At 40.4% G+C, this 16151-nt stretch overlaps 1 protein-coding gene across 2 annotated transcripts in view; it reads left to right on the top strand.

The window, feature by feature from the left end:
* PLPP4 (phospholipid phosphatase 4) overlaps positions 1-16151 on the top strand; it is a 90553-nt gene that overhangs the window by 16097 nt on the left and 58305 nt on the right. The window lies entirely within an intron of this gene.

The raw sequence follows: 16151 nt of genomic DNA, 5'->3' as shown, positions 1-16151 counted from the left end.
AGCAGGCTGGGTCAAGTGGCACTTCCAAGCTGCCACCCTCATATGTCCCTGGTTCAGCACGTCTCTATCCCCACTTTCACGTTATAATTGTCTGGTAGTGACCCAGTTGATGAGCAAATCCCATAGGATTTTTGGGCGTTGCAGGGATCTTGTAGCTTAGGTATGAGGAGCATTGCTGCAGAGCGAATGAGGAAACCAAAAAACGGCCCATGAAGGGGAGAGAGAGAGGGAGAGAAGCAACCAGCTTAATCATGAAAGTTATTTATTGCCAGGTAATAGCCATAGAGGAGCCAAACAAACAAAACAGTTACAATATTAAATTTAACTTAAATTTGATTATAAAAGCCAGGTTTACCAAACTATAACTCATCACACAAGTCAAGGTTAGAAAGCTATACCTAGAGAGAGAGAGAGAGAGAGAGAGCTGGGTTCTCATCACTCACCACTTGAATTGATTGGGGGTCCCAGGTGGTGGTGGTAGCTGAGAGTCTGGAGTGCTGGAGACAGGCAGAGCCCCCAGCATGATCAGTCAGGGGAAGATGAAGTTCCAATGGAACTGATGCAGATTTTGGATCTCAGCATCAGAGCACTTACTTGAGCATGGGTAGGGGTTTTTGTAGAGAAACAACAATGGTTCAAGTGAGATCACTAGGTTTATTTATGTGTAAACAAGGGAGAATACCAGAGTTGTTTTGTTCAGGCTAGACCATGGGATTCCTGATCATTTCTGGCTTTGGGCGGTGTTCCTTGGAGGGAGCTTACAATGCAATTAGGGAGCTTCATTATTTTGGATACCAATAAAGGATTTATTACTAGAATTGGGTCCGATAACTACTGAGCTGGGTGTGTGCAGGCATGGATTCATTAACATCTGGAGCAGAGATCCTCCGTCATACAATGCTTCCCTGCTTTTCTGGTCCCAGAGTTCCGTGCAGTTCTTGCCTTGGAATCTCTCTTCTCCATTCTGTATGCTAATGGAGATGTCTTCAATGCAAATGAGGCTAGGGGTGTTTCCTTAATTCTGTCATCCTTATCCCAAGGGTTTAGGTATGTCTCCCATTGCCTTTTCATTGCTTTTTGTAAGTCTTTCTTCTGATGCAGATTTGGTTCAAGCTGTGGGGGGGCCAGCGAGGTCTTTCGTGAGTCAGACAGGCTGGGTACTGCGCCCTGGTTCCCCAAGAACACAGATCTGCTAGATAATATCTGCATTCCCTTTTTAATGTCTGTGTGGTTTAAAACTCATGTTACAACTGATTTTAAATAGGATTTTAATTAAAATGAGATTCCATAAATGTCAAGGTCTAGTGGGGAACTGGTGTGTGCACTGATTAAATTTAGCATGACCACCTCTGATTTAAAGCATTGAAAAGTCTTTGGCATCAACTGCAACCTATTTATCCTAGCCAGATCCACGCCTTGAAAACCAGCATTCTGATTTTCAGTGGCATTAAATCAAAATATTCCTAGCAACTCTCTTACCTTTCCATTCTTTGATTAGCATAGGAACAAATTGCTTTTATGGCCCTTTACCCCAGTCCCCAATTCATTTCTCTTTTGGTTCATAATTATTTGATGCTTTCTCTATTGATTTCCTTCAAACATCTCCTGGGCAAAAACATGCTGAATTTTTGATGTTTTAAATGGAGCAAACTTTGATGCCACAGAGGAAACATTGTTAATTTTGTATAAACACTAAGGTCACTGCAGCTTATTTATTCAAGATACCCAGGAGAGTGTGAGGATTGCAAATTATTGGGAGGCTGAGTAAACACAATTTCTCAGTGATAAAAGATCATCTGATCACGAGTCCAGGGCCACAGCTTAGAAAAATTTACTGGTCTTGAAAACATCTGTACTAGTCTGTTAGCTATATTCCTGTCACAAGGTACCAGTGAGCAGTGCTGCCTAGCCCATTGTCGTGGTGTCTCCAATTAAGCCTACCTCCTTTTCTGTGCTGCAGCAACGTCAGTGACACAGTGCCACTGCAACTCTCTTTCCCACACGGTTTTAGCAGCTAATTGTTATTATTTATTATAGAGCTTGTCTTATTGCCCACCATATACTAGGTACTTTCTGAGTGCGGAAGAAGTCACTGTTCCTGCCCCAAAGAGCATATAGTCTATAAAAAGAAGGACAGTTGAGCGGGGTGTGGGGAGAAAGGGATGCAACATGCAGAGGGCTCTGGGTGATGATAGGCACACAGCTAATTATTTACAAGTTCTCCTCTTCTCATCTTCTCTCTACCACTATGCACCTTTCAGTTCAACACAACAATCCTCAGAGTCAATTTCAGTGACCTTATGGCCCTTTCATACAACATTTGACTCCTTCCTTTCACATAAATGAACCATTCAGTGGTATGCAGTGCTGTAGCTATGGCGGTTCCAAGATATTAGACAGACAAGGTGGGTGATGTAATATCTTTTATTGGACTAACAGCTGTTGGTGAGAGAGAAGCTTTTGAGCTTACACAGAGCTCTTCTTCAGGTCTTAGAAACTTACTCTGACTCTCCGACCGCACAACCCTAGTTGTCACCTACCGCCCCTTATTGGAACCCATACAGGGGATCATCAAACAATTACAACCTATACTCATTGGGAACCCCATCCTGAAAGAAATTTTGCTGAACCCCCTCTTCTGGCCTTCAAACAACCTCTCCAAGCTCATCATCAGAAGCAAGCTCCCCACAGAATAGGACACACCAACTCAAAGCGGTACCAGACCCTGCCAGAACAACAGATGCAAAACCTGCAGACACATCTCAACTGTTACAATGATCAATACTCCTCACAACATATCTTTGAAGATCCATAGGTCTTACACATGCCTATCACAACGTGTAGTGTACCTCATCCAGTGCACTAAATGCCCCAATAACAACTATGTGTGTGAAATCAGACAATCACTATGCTCTAAGCTGAAGTCCCAAAGGAAAATTATAAAAGACAAAAATACCCTAACACCTGTGGGTGAACGCTTTTCACAAAGTAATCACTCTATATATCTGACCTATCAGTCCTCATCCTCAAAGGAAACCTGCACAGCACTTTCAGAAGATGAGCCTGAGAGCATAAATTCATAACTTTGTTTGACACTAAAATTCATTGACTGAATAGAGACACTGGACTTATGGCTTATTACAACAATCTATAACCCATTAACAATCCCTCCTAGCTCCTCCCCACCTCCACTTTCCTTCCTATATCTGAAGGGTTGTTAATTCACCATTTTATCTTGAATGGTCCCTTGAAATATGTGTTAACTACTTATGCTAAACAATCTGTTCCATCTTGTATTTAGCTGTGACACTAAGGCCTGGTCTACACTGGGGAGGGGGGCGGGGGGATTGATCTAAGTCATGCAACTTCAGCTACGTGAATAATGTAGCTGAAGTCAACGTACTTAGATCTACTCACCGCGGTGTCTTTACTGCGGTGAGTTGACTGCAGCCGCTCCCCCGTTGACTCCGCCTGCGCCTCTCGCAGCAGTGGAGTACAGGAGTTGACGGGAGAGCACCGAGGGGTCGATTTATCGCATCTAGACTAGACCCCTCTGGATCAATAGCTGCCCGCCCATCTGGTGGGTAGTATAGACATACCCTGAATAAGTTTCCCAGACCTGAAGAAGAGCTCTGTGTAAGCTCGAAAGCTTGTCTCTCTTGCCAGTGGAAGTTGGTTCAATAACAAATTTAAAATTTTTATTAAAGCCAATGTTAAAAAAATTATATACTACATAGGTTGAGAGAAGAGTGCCTGTACATCTGGGTATAGTGCTTAGATTATCCACATATTATCTCACCCACCCATTCAGTGGTAGACAACTGAGATAAACAACTAGGTGACCTAGCCAAGTGATTCCTTGTTGGCATCACAAAATAAGTGAATGTTTGGGAATCCTTTAAAGGGCTCAATCCTGCAAGATACATTCTGGCCCTGATATACCAAAGCACTTAAAGATGTGCTTAACTTTAAGCTTGCACATCATTTTGTTGAAGTCAATGAAACTACTCACATGCTTAAGTGCTTTGCTGAATTGGAGCCAGAATTCTTAATATGTTTAGGGGTCGAGCCCTAAATAGGGAAAAGGGCTTTGTGGACCAGCTCAGGAAAGGCATTATGGTTTTGATACAACTGCCATTGACTTCAATGCAAGTTGGATCAGGCCTTATATCAGTGTTTCTCAACTGGTGGGTCACAATCCCTCGGCAGATCATAAAAGGCAATAAGGGTGGCCACAAGGCATTGCACATGTTATTATAATCTAAAGCAAAGAAAATCATACTGCCCTGCTCTACACACAGCCTTTCCCTTCAAGATCAAATATTCTCTGTCAACCTCTTGAAACACACATAGAAATAAGGGGAGTAAGGGGTCGCCAACCTGAACAGGTTGGGAAACACTGCCCTGCAGGTATTGGTAGAAGCATGGAATTGTGGGAGAATCAGAAGTGCTAAGTTAATGATAAAAGGAAAGGGCATAAAGCAAGCATTTTGAGCTCTGGCTGCTCACAAGATATAGGACCTTAAAAATACAATCAGCCTACACTGATTCTTCAGTCTCATGCTGCCCTATTGGCCATTGATCCAAGATTGGCTATAAGCAGTCCTGTACTTTGTAGTAGTGTAATTTCCGATCTCTTTTTTTCTGTTGCTATCCCTATCAGTCAGAATAAATACCAGCCCATAATCACAGGGTCACTATGAATAAAGGGAAGCACCAGGCTTTTCATTTCGGGAACAATAAAAACAATTTCTGAATACTCTTCATACAGTGTTTCTGATTAATATTAAATTGCCTGTGTCCCTCAGGACAAGCAAAGCCAGTAAAGTTGCACATCAGGATTATAGACTGTTAATCAAAAGTGAGAGTAAACATTGCATATCACTGTATTTGGACGTATATAATGCAGCATTTTAGCTATTAAAATGAAAGAGACAAAACTCCCTTTTAATAAATATAGCTGTTTCTTTATCTCCTTTCAGTGCAAGTGGAAATTTGATATTTATTGAACCTGTTTGTTCCAGTGCAGCTATAACAACCTTCTATCAAATAATCGCACAATACTTCACAAACATTAATAACTGAATCCTCACAAGATCCTTGTTAAGGGATAGATATAATAATGCCCCATTTTATAGATGAGGAAACTGAGACACTGAGAAGTTAAGGCCAACGTTTTCATACTATGATACCTGTCAGTTGTGGATACTCCACATCTGTGAAAATTAGAGCACGTGTTGGGGTGCCCAAATACGGACTTGGGTGCTTAGGTTTATGCACCGAACTTTTGGCCTAAGTGACTTGAGCAAGGTCTCACTGCAAGTCAGTGGCACAAAGGGAAAGGATCCCAGATCTCCTGACTCCCAGTCCTGTGCTTTAATCACTAGGCCAAGCGCCCTTTTCGAACTAAATAAAAGTTTAATTGATTTAAGATTTAATGATGGTGTCAGGTTTCTTTTAATGAGATTACAGATCATCAGTGATAATAAGACCTTAGTCTTTTCATTGTACTTCCAACATATCATTTTCTTTTCATTTGCTTCCAGCTAAGGAATTCTTAGTCTCCCAAATGACTGCATAAAAATCTAATTAGAGGCAGAGCTCCCTCCTGAGACTAACCTTTATGCTAATATAAAGCCAGGTTATCTCCCCAATGGTGACAACTGTTCAGTGGCATTTTAGTAGCTTTGATAGAATTGTTCCAGCTTCCATGTGGCGAGCAGAATAGCAGTGATAACCCACAGTCCTCACTACTTATCTTGCCTTACCACTGCCCTGCCTATCGACTTCTGCTCCTTTAATGCCACTTTACACCACAGCCACAGTCCATCTCAGGCATTTAATATTTGCCCTTTATTTGCAGAAGTCCACAAAGTAACCAATCCTCCTCCCAATAAATCCCCAAACGCCTGTTTCCTTGAATAATATTAAATGCATAGAAGACATGATATTTTGATACCATGAATGAAAAAATCTACAAAAGTTATTCAGTAGGGAGGTGGACAAATACTGTAATATCAGTACCTTTTAAATTACTATTTTGGAGGGTACAGGGGGCTGCATGTTGCAGTTGGAGGGGATGATTTAATCATCCAAGCCTCATATTCAAATCCTGGCAACTCATTCCTTATAATGAAAAATAAGAGTTCATTACAGTTTAACAACATAAGGTTCCATCTGCTATGCAGACATTAAAGATCCCAGGGCAGTTTTTTTAAGATTAAACATTTGCCCAGTGGTCTTTGGCCAGCATTTTCCTCTCTCCCCACCCATTGCCCATTGTACATGTATAAAGAACATACACATATCCTGTAATCAAATCAACCCATACAAAACCTCCTGGACTCCCCCCACCTGAATCCAATTGCAGGATCAAGGTTACAGTTTGCAAAACAGTTTGAGGTTAAAGATGTGCTCTAAATGCTTTTATTATTACATTCAATTACTGAAATCCACAGTGGTTGTGAAAATATTCAGGCAGAGAAGTGTCCATATAATACCTAATTCACTGAAAAGGTAATGAGTCCAATACATTGCTAGTCTTTGTCAGTGAGGTAAATATTGATAAGTTAACTCATGCTGAGAGTTCTGCAGAATATTAGGTAGCCAGCTCATTTTAAAAGAGTGAATATTTTTCTTTATTTAAACTGAAATTACTCCAATTTCCATTCTTTTACTTTAAACAGCCTTCTTATGTTTTATGTGAGAGATTCATTGACCTTTATAATTTTGCTGTTACCTCTCTGGTATTTAGTAAGGCGTATAGGGAACTATATTCAAAGCAGTTGCAGGCTTAGATCCACTTGCCTACAGGTATTGCTTAGAAGAAAGGAGATCTAGTCTCTTGGTATTTGAGGATAAAAGATTCATCAGCAAGAAAGACCTACCATAACCACACAAAAAAAAAAAAAAAAAAAAAAAGGATCCCTCCCCATTTTATTTTTACATTACTCTGTTTCGAATGTTCTTTCTTTCTTTCTCATTTATATGGTATCTGGCTGGACTTCCTTTTGTTTCTCAGCTATTGTAACAGGCCGGGGCTGAGGGGTGGTGGCGGTCAGGGGGGCGGGTTTGGGAACCAGATTGCATCAGGGAGGGAAAAGAGGATTCTGAACACTCCAGTTCAGTCACAAAATAAAGGCTTCAAAGTAGAGACAAAAAGGCTTGTGCTTCTTGTGGCTCACAGTCAGTAAGGGGGAAGCTTCCCATGTCTTGAAGTACACGAGTGGCATCTATGAGTAGTAGACCCATCTGGCCTCCTCAAATTCTCAGGAGCAAGCCCTTCAGTCCCCTTCCTGCTGTTTATATCCTCTGAGAACAGGGCTACCCACTGACAATTACCATCCGGGGCATAGCAACCTAATTGGTGGGAGCTGTGGGAGGTGCTTGGGCCAGGATCTTAACCTCTAATTTGCCAGGCATCACGTTGAGCCCATCCATTCTCTCAGCGTTACTATTACTAGTTTTATATATACTGAAATATATGATACTACCCAGAGGGATACCATTTTGATGACACTATTTTATGATGTAGACACCTCTCTGTAATTCCTTTCAGAGACTACACTTTATTTCCTGACATCCAATCACGTTATCGCGGGTCAGGGTGACAAAGGTCATATGACAAAACAGTTCCTTCTGCTTTGGCTTGTTCAGCTACTAAGATTGAACTTGGGTTTGCTTCTCTTTGTGTTTTGCTTTGTTGGTAACTATGTGGGCAGGTGTTAGCTGTCTCAATGTAGGAGCACTGCCAATACCAACCTGGGAGCCAGTGTCCTCACATGACTGGGATAAGTATCCATTGCCTCAAGTGACTAACATTATGCTGTCCATTAAGAACTGGACTGAGACCAGCAGATTCATATCACGTAATTCACCAAACAGCACACAACCACTTTCAGTAACTACCAATCTGGGCAGAAAGAGGAGCCAGCTTGGTATATCATTTCTAGTCTCTTGGACCAAACACTCCTCTTTCACCTGAGCATTTTTTTTCTTGCCAGGTGGGTGTGAGAGACGAGCTTGGTCCAGTAAAAGATTTTACCTCACCCACCTTGTCTCTCTCTCTAATATCCTGGGACTGACACGGCTACAACTACACTGCATACAACTATAGGTGGAGTTTGACTTGTATATTTGGGGGAGGGGCAGCTCAAGCCAGGCCCACTGCGGGGATTCCACACCTGCCCGAAGCTTGCAGTTTGGGTGGCAACATCTCCCACGCTCCCCCAAACTACACCCACGCGCACAGCATTTTTTCTTGTGCAGTTTATTTGTTTTATATCCCTCGGCCTTAGTCGATATCTCTTCATTATGCGCTTCAGATTCCTAAACTGTGTTTTCTGGCCGCAGTTTTTTCCTGGTTCCTTGTCTCACTATGACTGATGGCAGATGCTGTCCCACTCCTTTTCTGTTTCTTCCTCTCTTTTTGTTTCCCTCTACTTTCTCGTCCTTTTCCTTTTTCACACCCAATTCTCACTTTCCATTTTTCCCCTCCCCCAGTTTCTTTCTCTTTCTCTTGTTATCCATGTTCTCTGCAACCTCCGTTGCTAGTTGTTTCTCTTGAATTATGCCCTCTGCCTCCAGTCTCTCTCTCCTTTTCGCCTGCTGTCCTTCTGACTTCACATTGGAGTCACTCAGCTGGACATAGCACCATGGGCAGAAGAGTGGGAACTAATATGTCACTTCGTCTTCCTGATTGACAGTGGGCAGTGTTCACCTGAAACATGTTAAGCTCAACATCATGCACGTTCTGCAGGATCAGTAAGTGGATGATAAGTCCCAGGTTTGCAATGGACGCATGATTTTAAATTGAAGTTGGAGGGGGACCTATTTCCCCACCCATTTCTCCCTTGATATGAACTTGTTTGCTGGCAAATAAAACTCATTCACCTTTGTGAACATTTAATTCTTCTGGAGTCTTAACTCATGTTCGTTTGTGCACTTATCCATTCAGAGTGGGCTCCCTTCCAGTACACTGGAGTGGAAGCCTGGTCTTGTGGTTAAGCTACTACAGTGGGTGTCTGGGAACTAGGTTCAATTCCTGACTTTGCCACAGGCTTCCTGTGTGCTGTTGGGGACTCAGATAGGGCTTGATTCTTCACAAAGTCAAGTGCCTCAGTTCCCATAGAAATTCAGTACTTTTTGAGTTCTGGTCTGAATTCACAAACATTTAGGGGATGGAGGTTTCATTTCCAAGAATGTTTGTAGAAAAAGTTTAAACCATGCAAATGCCAGCAGGAATAAATATTTGCAAATATTCTCAGACTGGAAGAGTTCCCGCTGGCCAGTTTGCATAGTTCTTTTTATTCCCAAGAAGATTTAGACAAGTGCTTTTGATTTATTCATTTTGTGGGTCATTAGCTTTGGTTCTATGGGTGAGGAAGCACAGCTAATGTTTCTCGTATTTTTCTGGCACACAGGCATTTTAAAAATTGGATGTATGTATTGATTATAATAAATAAATACAGAAATAAATATGAATAGTCGACAAATTCCTCAAACTCTTGACCAATTTGGAGGTAACGGACTCCTCTTGTTTATAAAGCTTAGGTTGTTGAATCAAGGAACAGAAAAAATAACATGGGGAAACTTTTTAAAAAGCACCTAAGTGACTTAGGAGCCTGACTTTCAATGGGTAAACCATCCAGGGATACAGAATTAACCAAACTTCCTATGGGCGTCACAAAAATACCCACAAGGAATCTGGGAATTGTGCCTCCTCTGTAACAACTGCTACTGGCATTAAAAACCACAAATAAGGGCTAGGGTCGCTACTTGATGCATAACCTTTTATTGTTTCAAATTGACCGCATAGGCTATCTGCAATCATAGAATCATAGAGCTGGAAGGGACCTTGAGAGGTCATCTAGTCCAGTCTCCTGCACTCAAGGAAGGACTAAGTATTATACGCGTTGGCATTCAGCAGTGTGAAGTCATAAGGAACCAGGGACATCAGAAAGTGGCTGAGATCAGAAAGAGTGGAGATAAAATTAGAACAGAAAGCAGAAAAACATCTCAGGAGAGTGACAGTGAGTGCAAAGGCAGAGAGAGATCAAAAAGAGCCCAAAGCCTACTAAACTTGTAATAATGTGTGGCTTCTGCTACCCAAATATTAATTGTGTCACACAGGGACAGAGACTGCATGTTTTAGTATGACATTACATTTAAGACGGCTAAATGTAAATGTATACATCAAAGAACAAAGAATATAAGCCATATTTAGAGTATGGAGGACTCTATCCTGGCAAGTAGTGACCCTGAAAAAGATTTGAGGGTCATGGTGGATAATCAGATGAACATAAGCTAAATGCTAAACCATTTAGAAACTTTTGAAAAATTTTACCTTGTGATTCATCATGTGGCAGGAACTGCAAATATAAAATACAGCTACCAATTTATGGATAAGCCATAGTGCGTAATTTGCCACTCCCCTTGGAATGTCTGGCATGTGAGTAGACCATGTGGTGTCCTATTGAAGTCAATGATTCCCTGCGCTACACATTTCCATCAGTTATTAGATGAGCAACTGCACATTGCAACCGGTTCTTGGGACTATTTGTGAACAGAAAAAATAAAGATCTAAATTTATCAGATGAATTATTTGCAAGAAATAATCTGATAAGCTCTAGTCATAAATTCCAAAACAAGAAGGGGCCATTGTGACCATCTAGTCTGACCTGTATAACACAGGCCATAAAACTTCCCCAAAATAATTCCTAGAGCATATCTTTTAGAAAACATCCAATCTTGATTTTAAAATTGTCAGTGATCAGTGATGACCCATGGTAATTGTTCCAATGATTCAAAATGTACGCCTTATTTCCAGTCTGAGTATGTGTAGCTGCAATTTCCATGCACTGGGTCATGTTATACCTTTCTCTGCTAGACTGAAGAGTCCAAGTTCCACATGTAGATACTTAAAGCCCAATCTAGCCACCCCTTAACTTTCCCTCTGTTAAATTAAATAGATTGAACTCCTTGAGTTTATCACTATGAGGCATGTTTTCTAATCCTCTAATCATTCTCTTGGCCCTTCTTTGAACCACCTCCAATTTGTCAACATCCTTTTTGAATTGTGGACACCAGAACTGGGCACAGTATTCCAGCAGCAGTCACACCAGTGCCAAATTCAGAAGTAAAATAACCTCTACTCCTACTTGAGATTCCCCTGTTGATGTATCCAAGGTATCGCATCAACTCTTTTGGCCTCCGTGTCACACTGGGAGCTTATGTTCATCTGATTATCCACCACGACCCTCAAATCTTTTTCAGGGTCACTACTTGCCAGGATAGAGTCCTCCATACTCTAAATATGGCTTATATTCTTTGTTCTTTGATGTATACATTTACATTTAGCCGTCTTAAATGTAATGTCATACTAAAACATGCAGTCTCTGTCCCTGTGTGACACAATTAATATTTGGGTAGCAGAAGCCACACATTATTACAAGTTTAGTAGGCTTTGGGCTCTTTTTGATCTCTCTCTGCCTTTGCACTCACTGTCACTCTCCTGAGATGTTTTTCTGCTTTCTGTTCTACTTTTATCTCCACTCTTTCTGATCTCAGCCACTTTCTGATGTCCCTGGTTCCTTATGACTTCACACTGCTGAATGCCAACGCGTATAATACTTAGTCCTTCCTTGAGTGCAGGGGACTGGACTAGATGACCTCTCGAGGTCCCTTCCAGCTCTATGATTCTATGATTGCAGATAGCCTACGCAGTCAATTTGAAACAATAAAAGGTTATGCATCAAGTAGCGACCCTAGCCCTTATTTGTGGTTTTTAATGCCAGTAGCAGTTGTTACAGAGGAGGCACAATTCCCAGATTCCTTGTGGGTATTTTTGTGATGCCCAAAGGAAGTTTGGTTAATTCTGTATCCCTGGATGGTTTTTATTGACAACATTATTTAGGACAAACATTTTAAACCCTAATATCTAGCTTTAGGCTCTTAAATCCCTAATGAGGCACCTACATACAAGTCGTTTCAATTTTAGAAGTGCTGAACACCCTTAAATCAAACTGAAGTCAATAGGAACTGTTGGTGCTCAGTGCCTTGAAAATCAGACCACTTTTATTTAGGTGCTTAACTACCAGTTTAGGAGTGTATTGGTTAGACCCTAAAGCGGGGATTTGCAAAGGAGCCTAAGTGAACTTGGCACCCAATTTCAGTTGACTTTTAATGGGATTAGGGTGTCTAACTCCTTTAGGCTTCTTTATATATCCTAAGAGCTTGATCCAAGCCAGTGGGAGTCTTTCCATTCACTTAAGGCTTTGACTCAGGATGTTACATTTGAACATTTTGTCTGTCTTTTTGTCTGTTAGACTATTACTAACAAATGTTATACATTTTTCCAAACCTATAAAAGTACGGAAAGGGAGGGAAAGAGGAAAGCAAGTAAATCGTTCATAAGAATAAAGTGTAAACTTTCTAAGTTACAACCAGGAAACATAAGATTTGCTTTATTTAAGGATGGAAGTGCCTATGTTTTGATTTATGATACAAAATATCTAGAAACCATTTTTCTTTATGTAGGACCTGGCAAAAAAGAGTATAGCTATCTATTACTAATATACATACTCATCCAAACAAACTTGTGGTAGCTTATGAATAGTAATAGCCTGCACTATCAAACAGGACCAAGGAACATAAATCATTCAGTATCAGGAAACTTAGGAAACCAGTGTATCCACATGATTGTTTAATAGGACATATACATTCAAAGCTGGTGAATTCTTAGATCCTGTTGCCCACCGGTGATGTGAACTGGTATGAAAAATAATTGGTCTTTCTGTACAAAAATGTGATTTTTTTTCAGGTACAGTCTCTTTTTTTTCATTCCCTCTCATTCTATTGTTTCTTTCTTTATTGCTCACACAACAACATCCACCTCCACTTCTGCTTCATTTTGTTCAGTTATAATTTTTCTAATTGATTCTTGTTCAGTTTCAGCAAATTGCTTTCCTTTTTGTTCATTATGTTCCAATGCAGTACCTGACCACGGTTCATAGAAACAATTAAAAGAAAGCAACATATTCATAATCAAATTTAATAAGCTATGTGGACACAGGATTGTTTTTACTAATTATATAATTATAATTGTTGGTTAAATGCTGAGACAAAATTAAATCTGTCGTTAGAAGATTACAGAGATTTTGGAAGCTTAAGAATCAGAAAATTCAGTTATGATTCCTGCTAGAACCAAAATATGCTAACATTAATTACACTTTGTTCTCCTCTGAATATGTAGTACTTCACATTACCTTTAACGGGTTAACTTTTATGCCTTAATATGTATTTGCAGTGTGGTTGGGTGTTGATTGCTATGAGAACTATACATTTGTATTTCTTTACATTTGTTTAACTTCTCAAACAAATGTTTAATTAATACTTTTTGTTTTTAAGAGGAAAAAAGGAGACAGAAGGCAAAGCAGCAGAAAGCCCCCCAAACCTTTAATGTTACTGTCGTTTGTTCATGTGCTCAAATGTGTGTTTATATAAATGTGTGGTCTAATGTGACACATTTCAAGAAGTGCAGTGATGTTCATACAACTAGATGCCAGAAGCAATGCCTTGAAGCATCAATGCACATGTATCCATTGTTCTTCATAGCTTGAGGAAATTCATCAAGGCCTAGACATATCAAAGAGTGTGTCTGTGCTTCAAGGCATTCCTTGGCATGTCTATCTTTTCCAATGCCTTGAAACAGATCCTTGAGTCACTGAGACCACTAGATACATGGGGGAAGGTGTCATTTAAGATGTGACCTTACAATAACTGCATTCACTGAAATTCTAGCAGTAGCTTTTGTTTCATTGTTTGGGATATCCAGACACATGTGCTTGTCTATATATGTATGTCTGGATAAGCACTCTCAGGAGAAATCCGTGCTCTCCCTATCCCACTCCACTTTTACAATCAGGGATGTGAAGTGCATTAGATATAGTAGAACTGTGATTCTTGGTGGCCTTCAACTTTCCCAGAATGACTCGAATGACAATACTGCTATCCTTTCCAAACCATATGGAATGCCCTCAGTTGAGAATGCTTCACCTCCAACTCTCATGCATTTTCTCCTCAGCTCTGCCTAGTATAGAGGAGTTTACTTCTCCAGATTGGCTACTGATGGAGACAAAATCACTGATATATTCATAGCAGCCTGCTGAGGAGGCCGGCAGCCATAGTCTGCACAAGCTGGCGCCTTTGCATATTTTCAACATTCAGCCTCAGATGCGGTGTGTTACCGTAATCCAGCGTGGGCATAACTAGCATATGCATCACTGTGGCCAGATCTGCAGTCCAACGGGAGGGTGGCATTTCCTACAGAGCTGCGGGCATGGAAAGGTGTTTTCACCACTTAGGGTAGGTCTTCATTGGAGCTGGGAGGTGCGAGTCCTATTTTGCATAGATGTACCTATGATAGCTCTGCTTGAGCTAGTCCTCAAAAGTAGCTGCAACTGTGGCGGCATGGGTAGCTGCTTGGGCTAGCTGCCCCCAAAACAATCCAGTCCTAAACCCCTGGGTACGTTCTCAGGTGGCTAGCCCAAGTCACTGGCTGTGCTGCTGTGGACACATGGCCATTTTTAGGTACTATATCGAGCAAAGCTAGCATGCGTATGTCTACACGAGCTGGAATCACACCTCCCAGCTCAAATGGAGACATACCCTGAATCCACCTGATAGTTAGTTTAACAATGTGTCAAACTGGACTCCAAAGCTTCATTCCGCTGTCATGAATGGTGTGTGTGTGTTTGTGTCCGTGCGTGTTAACAGACAGGAGGAGAGGGTCCTGGCTAGTTATCTGAATTTTTTCACAACCACTGAGCAACAGTATTGTATCACAATTAGATATTAACTGATCTTTTTCAACCATAGCAAAGCACATATTTCTTAGAGGATGGTACACTTTGTAGCACACGAGGAGTCAGAAGTTCTCAAACATAGCCATACTTGAGTTATCTGAGCACAGAAAAATCATCTGTAAAAAATTTTTACAACAAAAATCTTCTTAATCTGTTAAGATACCATTTCACTGTTTGAGCTAAACAGACTTGATTAGGCCCTACCAAACCAACAAGAAAAATATTGTATGGAAAGTGTGTGTGTTGTTTGTTTTAACCTTAGGGTGCCATTTGTCCCTTTGAAAATCTGCCACTGAATCTATATAAAATATTTGCCTTAACAGAGACGTTTAAAATCTGACTTGAAGCAATTTTTGTTTTTAAGAATGTCTCAATATTTATACAGCTGATACATTAAAAAAAAATAAAATTTGCTGGAAACAATCATTTAATCCCTTTCTTCAAAGCAAAACAAAAAAGCATTTCTTAGAATATCCTTTATTTGCCAGTCATCCCACAAAAAAATTTTAAAAATATAAAAAATCACCAGGTGCATGAGAAAGTGTGTTGTTTTTCTCGACTCAGCAGATTTCTTTTTTTAGGAAGTAACCTAAAGGGAAAAGTTTTATTATTTCTAGCCTTTTTAATGTTCTTGGGTTTATTGACCTTGATTATAGAACTAGCAGAATCCTAAAATCATTGCTATGATTCATTTAATTGCAGTCCTTTGAGAGAGTTTCTGGTTTTCTAAAGTATCAGCTTTATTTCATTTAGTTTTTGGCCCAGACTCATTGTAAATGGGGCTCAATGTATTGTGCATCACAGATTTGTAAATATTCTAGATTTCTGTTCAAGCTTTTAAAAGAATTTGGGTGGTTGTGGGGAAGAAAACGGGGGAAAGAGGATTCAGCCAACAAATTAATGTGGGATTTTTTTTGCATATATTATTTGTCAGCCTCTATTGTATTGGGCTTTCTTGTAGCCTTAGCCATGACATTGACAAGAAATTTCAGGTGGATTTCTGAAAGAGCTATGAGACCTGGATGAGAGTTTCTGTTGCAGAGCTTGTGTTCCTATGGCCCAGATTTACAAAGGTATGCAGATAGATGCCTGATTGGACTTACAAAAGTGACTAAGCAAGATAGGTGCCTAACTTCCATTGACTTCAATTAGAGTTAAGAGCTTAAGCACTTTTGTACATCCCACTAGGCATGTAAATACTTTTATAAATGTGGCCCTACATTATTTTTGACTATCCCATTTCCTTCCAAATCCTGCTTTTCTTAGTTGGTTCACATCCCCACCTCC

The sequence above is a fragment of the Natator depressus genome, chromosome 7, assembly GCF_965152275.1.
Source record: "Natator depressus isolate rNatDep1 chromosome 7, rNatDep2.hap1, whole genome shotgun sequence".
In the NCBI taxonomy this organism is placed as follows: Eukaryota; Metazoa; Chordata; order Testudines; family Cheloniidae; genus Natator; species Natator depressus.
The sequence above is the reverse complement of the archived record's forward strand: the minus strand, read 5'-3'. Positions and strand labels throughout refer to the sequence as shown.